Here is a 21,169-nt window from a genome sequence, read left to right as displayed (position 1 = left end):
TGTAGTATTTGGGGTTTATTTAGGAGCTTTTTGAGTACTTTCCTGATTTGGCTATTTGAGTTTTGGTATATATTTTGCCATTTTTTGTTGATTTTTTGTTTAGTGACACTTTTGATTTCTGATTTTGAGCTGGGTAAGTTTAAGCTTATTTCTGGGAGTTTAAGGGATAATTTTGCTACTTTATCTGCCTTTTCATTTCCAAAGATTCCTACGTGGGCGGGGATCCAAATGAACTCTATTCGTTTACCTACCTTAGTTAAGTTGTTTGAGCTATTGAGTATTTGATTTATTAGTTTGGGGCGGTTTTTAGTGTTTTTATTTTTGAGGGCTTGTAGTCCACTGAGGGAGTCGGTTAGGATGAGGATTTTTTGGTGTTTTTTATGACATATGTGCTTGAGTTGGTCCTTTAAGTATCGTGACATGCCCGGGACAATTCTTAACCCCGTCATCACTGAGCAAAGTATAGGTGTGAAAGCTTTAGAGAAGACATGTCAATTTCATCAACATTCCCAGACACCCTCTCACCTCCCTTTTTGACCTGACCTTCCCAGTCCCCGAAATCAGTAGTGGTCACGGTACAATAATGTTGGCTGTGTCTGTTTTAAATGAGTACAACTCACTGTCTGAGTGTGACGGTCAATCAGCAAGTTGGCAGCGATACGATAAGAATTAACTGTGTCTACATAACATGAAACAATCAATCATTCAATTAAAATTGCTTGTACTAACATAAAAGGTTTGTTGGTTTGTTGTTTTACACCACACTCAGCAATATTCCTGCTATATGACGGCGGTCTGTAAATAATCGAGTCTGGACAATCCAGTGATTGATATCATGAGCATCAATCCACGCAATTGGGGTCGATGATCATGACATGCTTCAACCAAGTCAGCGAGCCTGACCACACGTTCCCGTGCTTTTTACGGCAAGCATAGTCACCTTTTACGACAAGCATGGGTTGCTGAAGACCTATTCTACCCCGGAATCTTCACGGGTCTGACAGATATGGGTAGTCATTTCAAATGGAAACCGCACAAGTCAACATGAGAGTCAACCCAAGAAGGCACGTGATACTTTACTACAGGTATGGAATTGGAACTACCAAATGTGTTCACTGGGAGTCAACCCAACCATCGACATCGTCAGCAGTGTGGAAGACAACCACGACCATCCTAGAAAGTTTAGTGCAACTGAATTTGTTGTATTGGGCCATCATATCAATTGAAACTAAAATACCACAAGTAAGTCTCACCACATGGATTAAATGTGTGAATACAATATTGAAAGTTAACGCCAGAGAATACTCGATATTCAATGTTCTGTCATTCAAACAACCAACAAAATTTTAAAACAACCGTCTTTTCTTTGAAAAATGTTTGTATTTCGTGTAGAAAAATATTACCAGTTTTTGTAAAGTTATATATTCAGTTTTAGTTAAAAGATAAAATGAAATGACCATTCATTAATTTGTTTACATGAAATTGTCAGAATGATTATTACACTCGAAACACGCACATGCTGCGATTTAAACATATACATTTTATATTCTACATGATATTTTTCAATTTCTGATGTGTTATTTTAATAAAAAATGTCAACGCCAGAGAAGAATCCGTCTCGATTCCGCCGAAACAGATCCCGTAGGCGTATAAGGCAAAATAGCGCTGCAAACGAAGCACATTTCAGATATCCTCGCCGTGAAATTGCTAGAATATTGCTAAATATATACCCATTCACTCAATGACTTCATGTCCTACTGGTGGTTGGAAATGTGTTCAATGTGAAGGGTTTACTGCGATGTTGTTGTAATTGTCCTCGGAGAATACTTTAAGCTACATGTAGCTTTCAAATTACCCCATATATTTGCACAGTTTGCACTTATTACGTTTCTGTCAATCTATGACTCTGATTGTATTGATTGTAAACCCTGACGTTTATGGAAATCATATCTACCAAAATAAACTAAACTGAAGTGGAGATAATTTGAAATGTTACAATCAAATGCTGAAGTAAAGTTGACACCATGACCTATCTTATCTTCAAAGGTGAGGTGAGGTGAGGTGAGGTGAGGTGAGGTGAGGTGAGGTGAGGTGAGGTGAGGTGAGGTGAAATGGGGTTTAAATTTGCCTCCAAAATTATTGCACTTATATAGCGACGAGCAAGAACCTGTGTGTGTGTGTGTGTGTGTGTGTGTGTGTGTGTGTGTGTGTGTGTGTGTGTAGCTGCTTGTACTAGTCCGGAGGAATGCCGATTTCATAGTGCCATCCCACTGAGATACCATGCCGCAGCTTAACACGAATGCCCCACTCAGACACAGTATACTGACTCCGAGACAGCCAGTCCTTGTTTCAGCCCCTTATTGCCGAGCGCCAGGCAGGGTAAAAACAAGTACCATCTTTTGACCTCTGTTGGTATGTTCGAACCACTGACCTTCCGCTCTCCGGGCGGACGCTCTACAACTAGACCAAGGGGGCGTTCCTTAACTTCGAAAGGACAGGTATATACTTGTATTATACCTGTTGTTTCCTTTGAAAATTATATATTGTTACCGCAAATGATAATTTCGTACAATTTTAAAAAAATTGCCCGTCGTTGGCAGGCTCTGTCACACAGGTACAGTGGTAGATGAATATCAGTTCGAGTGTAGTTGTCTAACACTTAGTCTAGAAAGAATTTTTTATTACCAAAATATTGTTGTATAAATACTATTTTTTAAATAAAATAAAATGATAGTAAAACACAATGTTGTTTTCGTGAGTTGTATGTTTCAAAAATTAAAAATGATAGATTATTAATATGATACTGTTTATTGTTATTTTCCTATTTGTCCTGTTAAAAAGAGTACTAAGATGCCAACTGCCATGTAATTACAACAGCAGAATCAATTTTGTATGGTTTTGGTGAAGTAGAGAACAGCTTAATGTGGGAGGAAAGCCCGAAGTGATACAGGTCTCAGACGTTTATCACTTTGGTGAAACCCACGAGCACGGGTATGGTGCTGACAAACATTATTGGGGCGAACCGGGATTCGAACCCATAATCATAGGTTTCTGGCATGCCCAAGGGATGCAACTCTGCACAGCGAATCGCGGCACCTTAGACGACTGGGCCACCCGTGCCCCCAGTAGAGAACTGAAGCACACAGTTAAGGATAGGTTTCTTGTCGCCGTTTCTTTCTGAGATTGTGTGACCATATAAATGCAAACTCAAGAAATGTTTTATTGAAGTAGCACATGGTATATGGAAGTTGCATGTATACTTTCTTTGACCGCATTCTCTCCTGATGTTTGTACAGTAATACAAACTTATATTTTCATTATTTTAATCTTCGGATTCCTGCTGGCAAAACAAAAAATGAAATCAGGCAGATTCCATGTTCTTTAGATTTAATTCCAGGATGTCTAAAGGACGCAACTCTGCACAGCTTCTCCCGTCGCCTCAGTATTTCTTATCAGACACGAACAGATGTCACATTCCACAACACTTTAACTGTAAGGCTAGTGTTACCATGTCGTTTATAGGAATGGTCGACCAATTGTCAAATAATATCATTGAAACAAACTTTGAATACGGACGTGAAGTATAAATTTATTTAAATAATCCCTTTTTAACTTATTGCTTTGTTGTGTTGGCAAATAGATTATTTATATTTGTTTAAAACAATTTTATTTTTGTCCATTTTTAGAAGAAAACAAAGCGTTATGTTCATGTATGATGTCTTTGCCCCTCCTAATGGATTGTTAACGTTACGGCTTGCAACATTGTCTACGACGGCCAACAAACTATTAATGGTTATTATAATTAGCAATTATACAAAACATCAGTTCTTTGGCGAAGTATTGTTTCTGATGGAAAAATCGTATAGACTACTTATGATGTCTAACATGGCGGTGAAAGTTGAATGCCGTTTGATTATGCAGCTAGGTTGAGCAATGTGTCATTTGAGCCAGGCTCAAGACGGGACGTTGCGGCAAATTCTTCCAGGGTATGTGTCATAATAGAATCGAAATATAATCAATCGTATAATCGAAGATGAATAATTGATTTCTCTTTTCAAGTCAATAATTTGGATGTTTACCATTGAATTCCAATTTGCCTGAGATTTGATTTCATTTCTCTGGATAGACAGAGTCTCTGGTTCGTGTCAGTTTCATACGATCAGGATAAAGCTCTCGGGCAATGGCATACTCCTGTCAAGATTATAATTAAGATGTCAGCCAACACAGTTATAGATGATCGTTGAATCTCGATAATGTTGTATGTGTTACGGGAATAATTTCAGCCATATTTACACCACAGGCAGCTTGTTCGCGAAATCACGTCATGGCACCAGACAATCCCATGGCTTTCTGTTCGAAACGATGAACGACTGTCTGTGCAGTAGAAAGGAACATCGTGGTCTGTGCAGTAGACAGAAGCATCTTGGTCTGTGCTGTAGACGGAATCATCGTGGTCTGTGCAGTTGATAGAAACATCGTGGTCTGTGCAGTAGACATGCGCATCGTGGTTTGTGCAGTAAACAGAAGCATCGTGGTTGTGCAGTAAACAGAAGCATATGCATCGTGGTCTGTGCAGTTGACAAGAACATCGTGGTCTGTGCAGTTGACAAGAACATCGTGGTCTGTGCAGTAGACAGGAACATCGTGGTCTGTGCAGTAGACAGGCGCATCGTGGTCTGTGCAGTAGACAGGAACATCGTGGTCTGTGCAGTTGACAAGAACATCGTGGTCTGTGCAGTAGACAGGAACATCGTGGTCTGTGCAGTAGACAGGCGCATCGTGGTCTGTGCAGTAGACAGGAACATCGTGGTCTGTGCAGTAGACAGGCGCATCGTGGTCTGTGCAGTAGACAGGAACATCGTGGTCTGTGCAGTAGACAGGCGCATCGTGGTTTGTGCAGTAGACAGAAGCATCGTGGTCAGTGCAGTAGACAGAAGCATCGTGGTCAGTGCAGTAGACAGAAGCATCGTGATCTGTGCAGTAGACACTCAGGAACATCGTGGTTTGTTTAGTAGACATCATCGTGGTCTGTGCAGTAGACAGGAACATCGTGGTTTGTTTAGTAGACATCATCGTGGTCTGTGCAGTAGACAGGAACATCGTGGTTTGTTTAGTAGACATCATCGTGGTCTGTGCAGTAGACAGGGGAATGGTGGTCTGTGCAGTAGACAGGAACATCGTGGTCTGTGCAGTACACAGGAACATCTTGGAATCCGCACCACAACAGAACGCCACCATAGTCTGGTCGAACAGCATCCGCGCGGAGAGCGGGAGGTCTGGGGTTCGTTCTCCGGCCGCGTCATACCAAAAGACATAGTGTGGTACTTGTTGTTACCCTGCCTTACTTTCGGTATTAAGGGGTTAAAACAAGGACTGGTCGGCTCGGAGTCAGTATATTGTGTCTTAGTGGAGATAAAATAAGTCTGACGCGGGGTCAATTCTGCCAGTCATCCTGTAACGCTGAATCAGCTTTGTACAGCGCGAGATTCTTGACGTGGATACAATTTGGCCCCTACAGCACCGTACTAATTGTCGTATCTCTTTGTTTAGCAGTTAGCTTGACCATACTCCCGGTTATTTCACTGTTCGTTTCCCATGCCATCGGTTTTATACCCTCATGTGCATGCATGCATACCCTCATTCTTCCTAACGTCATTTTAAACATGCATCATAGCATAAACGCAGGAACGTGCAGCGTTTTTATATTTGTTTCGTTCTGTCGAACAATACTATCATCTGTGTAACCTTCCATGAGCGTAATAAACCAGTTTTCTTTCCAAAAACAAATTTCGGCATACTCTGTTATTATCGTCAGTCTATTTTTTAAAACAACAACGTCCATTTAATACGTTTATGATTATGTGTTCACGGTTTACAATGAATTCATGCAATATCATTGCTTGTAAGCTGAGTGGAGCCGCCTCAGGTGCAGATCGAGGTGATGGTTACAAATAGTGAGTTTAACGCCGCTTTCAGCAGTATTCCAGTTATATCACGGCGTGTCAGCTTAATGTGGTAGGAAAGCCCGAAGTGATGCAGGTCTTAGAAGTTTACCACTTCGGTTAAACCCACGAGCACGGGTATGGTGCTGACAAACCTAGAAACATAATCGGGGCGAACCGGGATTCGAACCCACAATCATAGGTTTCTGGCGTACCCAAGGGACGCAACTCTGCACAGCGAATCGCGGCACCTTAGACAACTGGGCCACCCGTGCCCCCGGTTACAAATAGAGTATGTAGAAGTATGTATAGTGCAGAATAAGCCGAGTGGACTTAAGTGATGCCATCGGTCTATAGTTACATGCCAATAGACCTAAGCAGCGTGTACCTAACCAACGTGTGTCTCACACAACACAGACATTGAATGAAGAAGGCCAGTATACGTACAGCCTCTAGTGGCCAGTGCTACATAACTGAATATGGGAAGTAAACAAACGCCAGATTCCACCTCCATCTGCATACAAAGCCAAAGTCACGATGTCAAATTTAATAAACAACAGCCCTCGCTGTCCCATCTCTTGAAACCAATCAGATGATCCTATCTGGTATTCAGACAGCGGGACTCCGAACTCAATAAGCCGCATCCTGTAGCAGTTAGATGCGGTGTATGGTCGTGCATACGTGATGCAGTAGCAGAATCGGAAACAAACCATACGAATGGAACATTTCAGACTCAAATTGAACTAATTCTCCTCTGTGTTTGTCAATTATTGAAATAGGAAACTATTAAAGATGACCAGCCCTTGGACATGTGGCAGTCCTTGCAATGTGGAATTCGATAATGTAAAACTCGCATCCTAATACGTGGGTCTATAATAGTTAATGCCTACACTAATATCATAGAGACAATGTTATATACATATATGTATATTATGTCATATTATTTACAATTGTGACACGTGACCATGATACTTATTCCTGTTTATCCTGATATCTCATTCCTCATATCTAGCTGTTTACTAACACCAGTTGGATGTGCAACGATACGCGTCCATAGAACCCGATGAATGTGGGATCGAATCCCTGCCTTTTGCTGGTATCTACAGCGTGGTCTTCCCTCCAGTTTGTAAAGATTTAATTAAACCATAATTGGTTGGTTGGTTTGTTGTTTAACGCCGCACTCAGCAATATTCCAGCTATATGACGGCGGTCTGTAAATAATCGAGTCTGGACCAGACAATCCAGTGATCAATATCATGAGCATCGATCCACGCAATTGGGATCGATGACATGCATCAACCAAGTCAACGAGCCTGACCACCCGATCCCGTTAGTCGCCTTTTAAGACAAGCAGAGTCACCTTTTACGGCAAGCATGGGTTGCTGAAGACCTATTCTATCCCCGAATCTTCACGGGTCAATTAGAACATAAACTAACATCCATTTCCACGCCAAGACAAATATATTGTGTAGGGCATCTCTGAAAATGACTGTTTATGAAAACCGGAGACTGGTCCTCTTAGGAGACATTTATGGACACTAAAATGAAATAAACAGCATATGCCTGTTAATTATTCCATGAGGCAAATCAATAAACCAGACTCAGAACAACTGGGCAATCAATTCAACATGTCAAAACCAGAGAATTAGAGATTGCACAAGGAATGCGAACAAACCATCAAAGGTTGTACATTGACAAAATACAAAATAGATACAAGGCCAGTTAAGATGTATCTAATAAAACACACAGCAATGCCACACTCAATCAGTGTGGAAGCTTTTATTGTTAAAGTCAGATAAATAGAGACTATCACAGCGAATGAGTTGGGTTTAACGCCGTTTTGAACAATATTCCAATTATATCACGTCGTGTCAGCTTAATGTGGGAGGAAAGCAGGTCTCACACGGTTACCACTTTGAAACCCACGAGCACGGGTATAATGTTGCAAACACAGAAATTGACATTTAGACTTGTTGTTTGACAGTTAGTTTCATTTAGATAATGAAAACAATCACGGGGTACGACGTATCAAGTCTGTTTGTAAACACTGTATATATACAGTGAACATTGAAAGAACATGATAAATGTTTTTTCGTAAGATACATTGTTTCATCATTTATGTAAATCACATGGCTGGTCTATACGCCTAACTTCAGGGGTATTTGTCTTTTGGTATGACGTGGCCCCCGAACCCCGACCTCCGACCCCCGACCTCCGACTCTCGACCCCCGACCTTTCCTCCCGGCGGACGCCCTACCACTAGACCACTGAGGCGGTCGCGGCCGGTAAATAACCACCCAGCCTGTAAAATAATAAACTGTATATATGTAACTTAAGTTTTGAAACCTAACTAACCTGTCAGACAGAAATATACTCTTCACATTCGGATTTGACCAAATGTTATCAAACCATTACGAGGTTGAAAACAGACGCCGAAACACTGCAGACTGAAGTTACACAACACAACTATGGCAACCGAATCAATTTCATGACCATCGAATAACCATTTCTTGTTTGTTATATTATATCCTCCATCAAATACTTTCTTTAGTCAGGCAACGTTTATAGCATCTCATAATACAAATATCAGACATTTCTATAATCCAATGAATTATGCCAATACTACTTTTTGGGTGTTCCCCATCATACGGTGAAGCGCACGTTCGACGTAACGGTTACAAACGAAATTTAAAAGATATACCATAAATACCTGATTTAATTAACCTTTTTGGACAAGATGTATTGTTTCAATGGAAGTAAATCAAATGAAGTTTGACATTTAATCTGTCATGTGAGTAAAATAAGGTTAACGAATTCAAACAAACAGTGTTTCTCAGCTCTAAATATTGATCCATGCCTATAATAAAGATGTCATTTCTGCTAGATTAAAGGAGAACAAACAAGGATCCTACACACGCGATGTGCCATCATCATCTCACCCAAGAAATACGTCTTTCCTGGATCTCTTTCCACAGAGGCAGCTGAGCGCACGACGATCGTAAGCCTACTTTAAAGTAAAGGAGTTACGATCACCTTCGCTTTGAGGTGGTTTTGTTGAACGGGGCCCTGCTGACGTGGTAGTGAGTGAGTGAGTGAGTATGGTTTTACGCCGCTTTTAGCAATATTCCAGCAATATCATGGCGGGGACACCAGAAATGAGCTTCACACATTGTACCTATGTCGGGAATCGAACCCGGGTCTTCGGCGTGACGAGCGAAAGCTTTAACCACTAGGCTACCCGACAGCCCCCTGTCGTGGTAGTGTCAAGTGGCATTCGTCATGTTGGTCCGGCGTCTGTCCGCCTTGGGGTCAAGGAGTTGGGTTTAACGACGCTTTTAACACTATTCCACTGTGTCCACTGTGTCGTCTAAGGCGCCGCGTTAAACCCAACTCACTCACTCACTTAAGTTCTTGGCAAATTATCCTGCTGTGGGGGTTAAACTGATCGATCAAACTTCGTCCATACGTAGTCATACTTATACATTGTGACGTATACACACGGAATGAATGATAATTGATCATATACGATTTCATAACATGTCTCTCGTGTAAGCGTTAAATGTAAAATCTATTAAAATCAGTGATGCACTCACATTTTATGTATCTTATATGTTTAATGTGTCTACGTCGGTCGAACCAAAAATAGTTTTGATGCTTCTGTAATTATTGCTGTCTCCCGAGAGTACCGTCTTTAGATAGTGACATTCATCATGTCTTGAGAGCTGTGATGTACTACCAGATATACCAATCAAACACAAAACGCGAATAAAAAACCCCGCAGCTATTTGACAATGACGGAGAAGACTATTTTGTCAGCAATCAGTATTTGGTCGGCCACCTATCTTCTGACTCTGTCCCACGTCTGATTATACCTAAACATTGCTACATCTCTGACAGTAATATGTTGGGGATGTTTCTAGATTTGTCAGCACCATACCCGTGCTCTTGTATTTCACAAACGTCTGAGACCTACATCAGGTTTGGCTTTCCTCCCAAATCAAGCTGATGTGCCGTGAAATAACTGGGATGCTTGTCAATGCTCTTTCACTCACTTACTCCTGTTTCGACTGTGGCATCGAATGAGATACAAACTAAATTTCGAATTTAAAATGAAGTGTTGGAAAATCAATAGCTGCTCTTTCAATTTCTCCAATTTTACACAATTTAATTATCTTGTATAGTCACGGAACGGGTTTTCGGGCAGGTGTCAGCCAGCCATAGATCACCTTCCCCTGTACCTGTTATTCGAGAAGAAAATCCTTACAAAGAAAGAAACACTGAGATGGTCTTTTAAAAGTAAGCGTGACATTGGCAGTGTGACGGACGCAAACATATCAGCACACCATGATCAGCTTCGTACTAAATGGCTTTCAAACTGATCAAACAAAATTATAAAAGAGAAGCCATGGGTATAAAACATATAACTGAAAAACAGTTTTGCTTGAAGCAGGAATTATTTCCAATTCGTGCACGAGCTCCTTTGCTGTCTTGTTTTTTGGTCCTTCTTCAAATCTGTCTTCTTGGTGGAAACTGAATCATTTAATGCAAACATGACACATGATGCTATAAACACAGCAACACCAATGTTGCTGATTTCTTAATTAATGGACAGTTCACAGATGGGAAGCTCTATACAGAAAGAAAGGTGTGTCTATCTGTAAACCGTAAAAATCAAGTTGTTATTTTGCATGGCAGAAAAGCACTGATTGAAATCAACTAGTTATGCCAGAAGGGGTTGGGGGAGATATGCCAGACGACTTCGACAACTAAATATGCAGCAGTCAGTGGAATCGTTTATTTTCATAATCCGCCAGCAGATTTGACAGCGGCATAGTTGCACGTTGATTCTCGTCACTCCAAGGCAATGATAGCCAGATGGCTCTTCCCATGGCTAATGTATACGTTATGGACAGGGGGTTAACATTAACCCTTGAATTAAGAGGGTCGAGCAGGTGATAGCACTTTATTATCTGGGTTATTTTATCCTTGCCAATAGAACTAAAGTATCAAACGTGTCAGAAGCAGGGACATTAAAGATCAGGGAAAAGATACACAATTAGATATCTACACTGGTCATGTGTGGCCTTATTTAAAATTAAGATTTGACAGAGGATATCCAAAGTGGTCTGGGACAATTATTCGCATTAAAAATATCACAATTGCTTACATCTAGACCCAGTGTACGGGGTTGTAGACATGGAGCTAACCGTTAGAACGCAGCTGACGATGTTTAAGCGGCAAGGGAATATACGTCTGGACAGAATTAGACTTGATCCGTGCCTTATTCTCGTCAGAGGCATTGTCTAAATATAAGTGTGGTCCAACGGATGAACTTCTGTTGTTTCTGCCAGAAACACACTTCAGGCAAACCACATATAGGTGCGATACAGTGGCGGCAATATGTAGGCTCAAACATTGAGGTATGTATAAAGTACCACAGACAGACACGCCCTTTCGTGCAACAGGTAACGAGCAACATCAAAGTGACGTCCAACAGCCCAAAGTGCAAAATTAACGTGTCACATTAGTTATATTATGTTCGAAAAACAACAGATATTATTTCAATCAGAGAAAATGCACAGAAGAAAAATAACCATGTTCGCAGTATAAGTGAGTGAGTGAGTGAATATGGTTTTACGCCGCTTTTAGCAATATTCCAGCAATATCACGGCGGGGGACACCAGAAATGTGCTTCACACATTGTACCCATGTCGGAAATCGAACCCGGGTCTTCGGCGTGACGAGCGAACGCTTTAACCACTTGACTACCCGATCTCCCCCGCAGTATAAGCCATGTTGGGAGATGACATTCACAGATAGAACAATGCTTGTGTTGGCTCCCATAGACATCCTCATCTCGGCTATATATCCGCGCTCTTTACTCATCTGTCAGCTGTCCCTTGCACAAGATGTATTCATCCCACATTAGTTTTAACACACAATAATGATTGATCAGTAATGATTGTAACAAAAAAATGTTCACTGATACGTATAACAGCGTGTTAAGAGCTTTCCATGCTCATAACAATTTGGTACATATGCTAAATATATCTAAAATGTACTAACAGAAAAGGAACTGTGCTTCATATGAAGTTATAAACAGTGTTGGGAGATGACATTCACAAGCAGAACAAACCTTGTTTTGGCTCCCACAGACTTCCTCATCGTGGCTATCCGGCCACTTTACTCGTCAGTCAGCTGTACCTTGCATAGGATTTATTCATACAAAATTAATTTTAACACACAATAACTATTGATCAGTTATGATTTATTGAAAAACTAAATTTTAATTGATACGTATGATAGTGTGTTAAGAGCTTTCCATAATGTACAAACGGAAAAAGAACTATGGTTCCTAAAAAGTTTTAAAAAATGGAATGTATTTAAAATTAATGCATCTTATAATATATATTCATGAAGACGTCTCGACTTTAAGATCGTGATTCAAAATTGTTGGGAGCATGATACTCACACTTGTGTTTTCTTTAATTTGAACAGCACAAACTGATTATTATGCTATGCCACATTTTGCTAAAAACCAACGTCCATGCGCCGTGGGCATGCTGCCAATAGGAATGGCGCAATACGGAAATGCAAGACATTTTAAGTTTCATCAGAACATAATATCATCTCTTTGGAGACGTTATCTTCAGCAGGTCAACACTCATGACTTGCCATGTACCGGCGGTCCACGTGTGACTTTAGAAACAACGTCCAGCAGGGTGTTTCCATTCATCTGGTGACTTCATCTCTACGCCTCTGCCTCTCCTGTATCTCCTGTATGGTGATCACCCCCAACACTGACATTTTTAACTGAGTTGTTACACCGCCCTTTTTATGGGTTGTCGCTCTGTCTCCTGTCACCAGGTATGGGTTTGACATATCATTGATCAGAGAGATAACCAAATATTATGGTGTTATTTTCGATACCATAACATAAACACCACTTTCTATAGAGGACACTTACTTTTTTTCCGTTAGTTTATATAAATCTATAAATGTAATGTAAACTGTTACATTTCTCTACTTTGGGAGTGTGGGAGGTTTGCCTGTCCTTTAAGACAAAGTTAACCAGTAGCAATATGTACAGCATATATGCATCAATGATAAAGAAATGGAATTAAAGCTTCACTATATTCAAGACAGTTACTAGTAGTTGATCTATTGGTTAGAATATGCGGAGCCATCATGGTTTCGATGTCTGTAATTTATACTTACATGTACTGATCAAAGCCATGTGATTCATCTTGATAGGTAGATAAGTTGCAAAGGTAATTTATGACTTTGTTATCCTAAGCATAAAAACTGCACGAATGCAAAATCACTCTTCACAGTTATAAGATGATTGTAGTTCCATTGTCATGTATTCGAGTCTTTGCTGTAATGAAAGTATCTTAATACGAGGTTCCCCTTGGCATCGTACAGCAAGTTAGCCTACTTTGGTGAAACCCAAAGTAGCTGTTATTAGTGTCATAGACGCGACGATAGTGTAAAAACACCTATTTTGTATATTTAGTGTCAAGATGTCTGCAAATCTTTATAACGTGTGAATTTGTCATTGACAAACTACCATTTATATATAATTCTGTTATTTCTATATAATTCTATGACTTTTTTATAATTCTTTATAAGTATTTGGTAACTTACTCTTTAATAGGTGACATTTAACTGAAAACCATCTATATGGACATTGCATATCATGAAAAGGGAGACGAGTGTTAAATGCTCTGTAAACGTACAACAAGTGAGAGCGACAATGTTATTGACATTGATAGAAACACATCAACTTCACACAACATGGTCTTTAGCGGGACCAAAAACACGTTGCGAATAAGAAGAAAATCCTAAACGCAGTTACAGCTGAGAACTAACCATTTAATCTTTACTGCAAGAAGCCTGGCTGTTTTTGTTTTTGTCATTTCTAAACGTGGCTAATGCTAGAGGACACGACTCAATACAGCCTTAACAGTGGGCGTGAATGTGAGTGAAGAGCGGAGTTAACCTCGTCCGCATTATAGGGGAGGATTAGTCAACATGTTTATTTGTTTGTTGTTTAACGCCGCACTCAGAAATATTCCAGCTTTATGACTGCGGTCTGTAAAATAATCGCGTTTGGACCAGACAACCCAGTGATTGACAGCATGACAATCGATCCAGGGAATTGGGATCGATGACATGTATCAACCAAGGACCCCCCGATCCTGTTAGTCGCCTTTTTCTACAAGAATAGTCGCCTTTTACGGCAAGTATGGGTTGCTGCAGACCTGTTCTACCCCGGAATCTTCAGAGGTCTAGTCAACATGTATGGGAATTATTAAAATAACGTGTACGCTCCTAATAACAAATCATATTACATTTCCAAAAACGTTTTTTTGGTGCCAGACAATTCCTTTTTTCCCAACAGTATCTGAAACCTGACAGAGAAAGCCAGCCAGGAGACAGTCAAGAAACAATGGCATCAGTCATTGCATGTTTTATATGGAGGACTGGGAACGCTTTAATCCGCTATCGCTCATGACATGTGGTCTTCTGGTGTTTATCTGAAACCTGACAGAGAAAGCCAGCCAGGAGACAGTCAAGAAACAATGGCATCAGTCATTGCATGTTTTATATGGAGGACTGGGAACGCTTTAATCCGCTATTGCTCATGACGAGATGTTTTCTGGTGTTCATCTGTTACTTGACAGAGAAAGCCAGCCAGGAGACAGTCAAGAAACAATGGTATCAGTCATTGCATGTATTATATGGAGGACTGGGAACGCTTTAATCCGCTATATATCGCTCATGACATGAGATCTTCTGGTGTTTATCTGAAACCTGACAGAGAAAGCCAGCCAGGAGACAGTCAAGAAACAATGGCATCAGTCATTGCATGTTTTATATGGAGGACTGGGAACGCTTTTATCTGCTATCGCTCATGACATGAGATCTTCTGGTGTTTATCTGAAACCTGACAGAGAAAGCCAGCCAGGAGACAGTCAAGAAATAATGGCATCAGTCATTGCATGTTTTATATGGAGGACTGGGAACGCTTTAATCTGCTATCGCTCATGACGAGAGGTCTTCTGGTGTATATCTGAAACCTGACAGAGAAAGACAGCCAGGAGACAATCAAGAAATAATGGCATCAGTCATTGCATGTTTTATATGGAGGACTGGGAATGCTTTAATCCGCTATCGCTCATGACGAGATGTCTTCTGGTGTTTATCTGAAACCTGACAGAGAAAGCCAGCCAGGAGACAGTCAAGAAACAATGGCATCAGTCATTGCATGTTTTATATGGAGGACTGGGAACGCTTTAATCCGCTATTGCTCATGACGAGATGTTTTCTGGTGTTCATCTGTTACTTGACAGAGAAAGCCAGCCAGGAGACAGTCGAGAAACAATGGTATCAGTCATTGCATGTATTATATGGAGGACTGGGAACGCTTTAATCCGCTATATATCGCTCATGACATGAGATCTTCTGGTGTTTATCTGAAACCTGACAGAGAAAGCCAGCCAGGAGACAGTCAAGAAACAATGGCATCAGTCATTGCATGTTTTATATGGAGGACTGGGAACGCTTTTATCTGCTATCGCTCATGACATGAGATCTTCTGGTGTTTATCTGAAACCTGACAGAGAAAGCCAGCCAGGAGACAGTCAAGAAATAATGGCATCAGTCATTGCATGTTTTATATGGAGGACTGGGAACGCTTTAATCTGCTATCGCTCATGACGAGAGGTCTTCTGGTGTATATCTGAAACCTGACAGAGAAAGACAGCCAGGAGACAATCAAGAAATAATGGCATCAGTCATTGCATGTTTTATATGGAGGACTGGGAATGCTTTAATCCGCTATTGCTCATGACGAGATGTCTTCTGGTGTTTATCTGAAACCTGACAGAGAAAGCCAGCCAGGAGACAGTCAAGAAACAATGGCATCAGTCATTGCATGTTTTATATGGAGGACTGGGAACGCTTTAATCCGCTATCGCTCATGACATGAGGTCTTCTGGTGTTTATCTGAAACCTGACAGAGAAAGACAGCCAGGAGAGAGTCAAGAAACAATGGCATCAGTCATTGCATGTTTTATATGGAGGACTGGGAACGCTTTAATCCGCTATCGCTCATGACATGAGATCTTCTGGTGTTTATCTGAAACATGACAGAGAAAGACAGCCTGGAGACAGTCAAGAAACAATGGCATCAGTCATTGCATGTTTTATTTGGAGGACTGGGAACGCTTTAATCCGCTATCGCTCATGACATGAGGTCTTCTTGTGTTTATCTGTTACCTGACAGTCAAGAAATAATGCTGTGGAACATAAACCCATGACACTCCGAAACCAGCAGGCGGAGAATGATGACATATTCTTCATGAAAACGGCGGTGTCCGTATGTAACTCCTGGAATTCACATGCCTTTCTGAAAAAAATAAAAACAGTGAGTGTGTGAGTTGAGTTTAACGCCGCTTTTAACAGTATACCAGTTATATCACGGCGTGTCAGCTTAATGTGGGAGGAAAGCACAAAATGGTGCAGTTCTCAGACGTTTACCACTTCGGTGAAACCCACGAGCACGGGTATGGTGCTGACAAACCTAGAAACATAATCGGGGCGAACCGGGATTCGAACCCACAATCATAGGTTTCTGGCGTGCCTAAGGGAAGCAACTCTGCACAGCGGATCGCGGCGCCTTAGACGACAGGGCCATCCGTGCCCCCCACAATAAAAACAAGTAAACCTGACGCACATGTAGGTCATTATGCAAATGTTTAGAGAAATTATATAGAACATAAAATGATTTTAAGCAAGTCCGAGAAATCAATCGAATCTGTTGATTCCTGAAACAGAATTAAGTCGCCCCTTCGCCAAGACCCGCTATATACAATGTGTATTTCTAATACTAAATATTTACCATTCCAAAACATACTCGCGTGATCATATCTATGTCTCAGTATCATTGGTACCTGAACAAATCATAAGAACAATTTTTTGGGATATTTTTGCAACAACATAAAGATTTTGACGTAAACTTCCTTCAACGTAAAATTTTGGGTAAGACATTTAGGCAAGAAGTATGCATCCCCATGTGCTCCCCTTCTTGCTGATCTGCCTTGCATGTGTTTGTGATGGGTGACACCGGTGGGGCAGGATATGCCCACCTTTTCGCGAACACTTGGTATCATCTCCATTTCATAGTGATTCACAAACGCATGCTCATGATATAGTTGGAAATGCACAATCGACCCTGCTTTCTGCAGAGATTTCTATTGGATATAGAAAGGGTTTTGTCACTTTATTTTCTACAAACTGAAAATATGAGGCAAGTCCTTAACAGCAGTTGTGTATGATGTTGTGTACAGGAACACTGCTATGGTTACAACATGTGAGCCGAGGCATACACCTTTTCTTTCCCGATTCCTGGTCAGAGGAGACAAAGAATCTTACATTTTGGATCCGTTTGATCAGGTCATTATCACTGTCTGTGAATCAACAGATCTTAGGATATTAATTTAGTTTAGGTTTTGCTTAGAAAATACCAAAGGATACAAACTGGTGTTATTGGCTTGGGATGATTTCATACAAAGTGTATCAATGGACTCGTAGGAAGTCCACGCAAATGCAGCTACTGAGATGGAAGGTACTGAGCCTCTCAATCTCGACTTGTTTAACGTCTTACTATCGTTGATATCTACTGAGAATTTCAGACGGAGTTTTATTAAACGTTCGATAGACACAAAATTGGACGATAAGTACCATGTCTGCTTCTGGGACATGAAATGACTGGATGTCATGACACTGTTACAACTTCATTGGAAGCATGCCGGTCAATCCTTATCAACCACCATTTTGGTATAAACTGATAGTCTCTTATTCATTACAAGTTATATGATATACAACATACGTTGACTTGTCCTAGTAGTTATAAACCTAAGAGTCCCTACATATTATTGCTTGCGAAGTCATATTCTATAATATGCAAAACACCTAACGTTGTTCGCACACCAACTGATTTAGTTACTGTCGATGTCACTTTAATAATAACAACGTCGAAACCCTTCCCATATTCATAAAAAATCTTTGTCGAGTCGACTGAACGATCCCGACTATATCATGAGCATGTCCTTATGAATCACTATCATATAGTGATGTTACCAGGTGTCAAGCATGTGGGGAGGATAGAGGAAGGCTGTTTCTGTTTGGGCAGATATGTGTGCTTGTGAGATGAAGTTTCACAGTTTCATCATACTATCTGTAGCGTTTCTGTTTCTGCCGAGACGTTATAATTGCCCATACTGTGTTGCATTCAGCGTGATGGCACTTTGCATCTGGGAGTTCAGAAACGTTTCCTCCAACAAAAATGTATCTACAATTAAATTTCACAATTTTCTTGTATCCGAATCATTAGATAGTTTCATTTCACCAGAGACGATCGAATCTCAATTATCCAACGAAACATATTCCTTTGAGCGTAAAAGGCAAAATAGTGGTGAAAATTATATGAGTGGATCACGTAAAACATGCCGAGCGTTTGGTACTGGTAATGAATTTCAATGAAATTTACCTGCTCATTGTTTTCGGGGTTGCATCATTATCTATGGTAAAGCGTGTACTCACTGTGGATTGATCTTAGTTGTTCAAACTGAAAAAAAAGATCCAGCTAAATAACACTGGATCTCACTGTTAATAATATCATTTCCACATTGTTGCCATGAAAGTGAGAATACGGGAAAACATTCACCACCTATTAAACAGCCAAACATTCAGTCGACCATACAGGCTTGAAATGGAGACTGTTGAATTAGGAGCTTCACAAAAACTATGCCACATGGCTGCAATGACAAAGTTCAAGGAGTCAGTAACTTGTCCAGTCCTAGTTAATTAAAAAACTAACGTTATGAGTTTGTTTTCTTCTTTTTCAAGAAGACGCCGAGGTCATGACCACAGGAAGGATAGGAATCCAGATGCTGTTTCAATGAAATTCGATAAACAACAAATTGGCCTCCGTGAATTTCGCACTGAGCTATTTTCCCTAATGCTTCGTTCAATTAAGAAGTTTCGAAAGGAAGTTATTCAAAACAGATTCTGGGATCAAAGAATATCGACTTCAGGCCATCATACTTGATGTGACGAAAACGAGCTTTTAAAGGTGGTCCCTCACATATTTGCCAACAATGGCATGAATTTAATTATTTTTGAAAATACCTTGAGAATTGTCTCAAATTTTCTCAAGTTCAATCCCTCCATATTTTCATATAACTCAACATACACCAATTTTATCATACTCCTATAACAACACCATTGCATCCAAAATATTTAAAGACACAAAGGTCCTGCAAAGTTTGCAGCATTCGTCTTCGATCGTACATCCAGGAAATGTGATCTTTCGGTACTTGACAATGTTTCCCTTCGACAGTTATTTCAGAGTAGCCGCAAATACCGCCAACAATGCAATACCATTTGGGACTATATTTTCAAATTAATCATGTATGCTGTTGAAGTGTCGGCCAAAACGAAAGAATTGTTTTCACAAAATTCAGTTCTTACAAATCTTGCTGAATTACATGAGTAATTCACCATTGTTCCAACTGTCAAAACGTTAAACAACATCCATTTCATGTGTGAAAATCATCATATGAACTACCAAGACAAGGACAATTGCTTTGATGGGATCTCTTCAAAAAACAAAAATATAACGTCAACGCCAGGGAATATCCAGTGTCGATTACCAACCTAAACAGATTCTATTCAAAACTAAAAAATAGTGATGACACCGGATGAAAACTGCCATGAATGTAATGTGTTTATATTTCCGAAAACAAATTTAGTATACGACAGCCATGTTATACGAACTACATGCGGCAGGATTTGAACCTGAGTGGAGACGCCTTAGGTGCAGATCATGGTGGTAGTTACAAATAGTATATAGAAGTATGTATAGTGCGGAATAAGCCGAGTGGATCTGAGTGATGCCATCGGTTTCTCAAAAAAGACCTCAGCAGCGTGAATCTGAGCAGCTTTTGTCTCACGCAACACTAACAGTGAGTAAATAAGGCCGGTTCTGCTTCTAGTGTCCAGTTCTACATAACGGAACATGGGAAATAAACAAACGCCAGATTCCACCTCCATCTGCATACAAAGCCAAAGTCACGATGTCAAATTTAATAAACAACAGCCCTCGCTGTCCCATCTCTTGAAACCAATCAGATGATCCTATCTGGAATTCAGACAGCGGGACTCCGAACTCAATAAGCCGCATCCTGTAGCAGTTAGGTATGGTGTATGGTCGTGCATACGTGATCCAGTACCAGGATCGGAAACAAACCATACGAATGGGACATTTCAGACTCAAATGGACCTACATCGTGTCTGTGTTTGTCAATTATTGAAATAGGAAACTATTAAAGATAGCCAGTCCTTGGACGTTGTGGTAGACCAATTTGGAATCCGATGATGTGAAACCCACATTCTAATACGTGAGTCTATAAAAGTTAATGCCTACACTAATTTCACAGAGACAATGTTACATACGCATAGGTCATTTGGAATGGTCACGTGAACAATGATACCTCTTTAACCTAAATCCTACCACACAACAATATTAACATCAAATCTAGCTCTTTACGCGTCCATAGACTATTTATGGACACTAAAATCAGACAATTCAATACACAATTGAACAATTGGGCAATAAATTCAACATGTCAAACCAGAGAATTAGAGATTGCACAAGGAAAGTGAACAAATACTAAACGAAATACTGTGCACGGAAATCATCAAAGGTTTGCTTGCGAGTATTCGTAAATACATTGACAAAATACAAAAATAAATACAAGGCCAGTTGAGAGGTGTCTAATAACACACACAGCAATGCCTCACTCTAAATCAGTGTGGAAGTTTTTTTTGTCAAAGTCAGATAAATAGAGACTGTTACGCGAAAAAGTGAACGAGTTGGGTTTAACGCCGTATTGAACCATATTCCAATTATATCACGCCGTGTCAGCTTAATGTGAGAGGAAAGCAGTTCTCACACGTTTACCACTTTGAAACCCACAAGCACGGGTATAATGCTTATCAACATAGAAACATAATCGTCACGAATCTGGAATCGAACCCACGATCATAGGTGACGCAACTCATCTACGATGACGAGGTACACGAGCCTTCTATTACGCGAACGTGTTTTGGGATGGTACATATTTAGGATCCCTTGGCCAAATGGTAAATACCGGTTA

Source organism: Haliotis cracherodii, unplaced genomic scaffold, assembly GCF_022045235.1.
Source record: "Haliotis cracherodii isolate W230 unplaced genomic scaffold, xgHalCrac1.p SCAF_27, whole genome shotgun sequence".
Classification (NCBI taxonomy): domain Eukaryota; kingdom Metazoa; phylum Mollusca; class Gastropoda; order Lepetellida; family Haliotidae; genus Haliotis; species Haliotis cracherodii.
The sequence above is the reverse complement of the archived record's forward strand: the minus strand, read 5'-3'. Positions refer to the sequence as shown.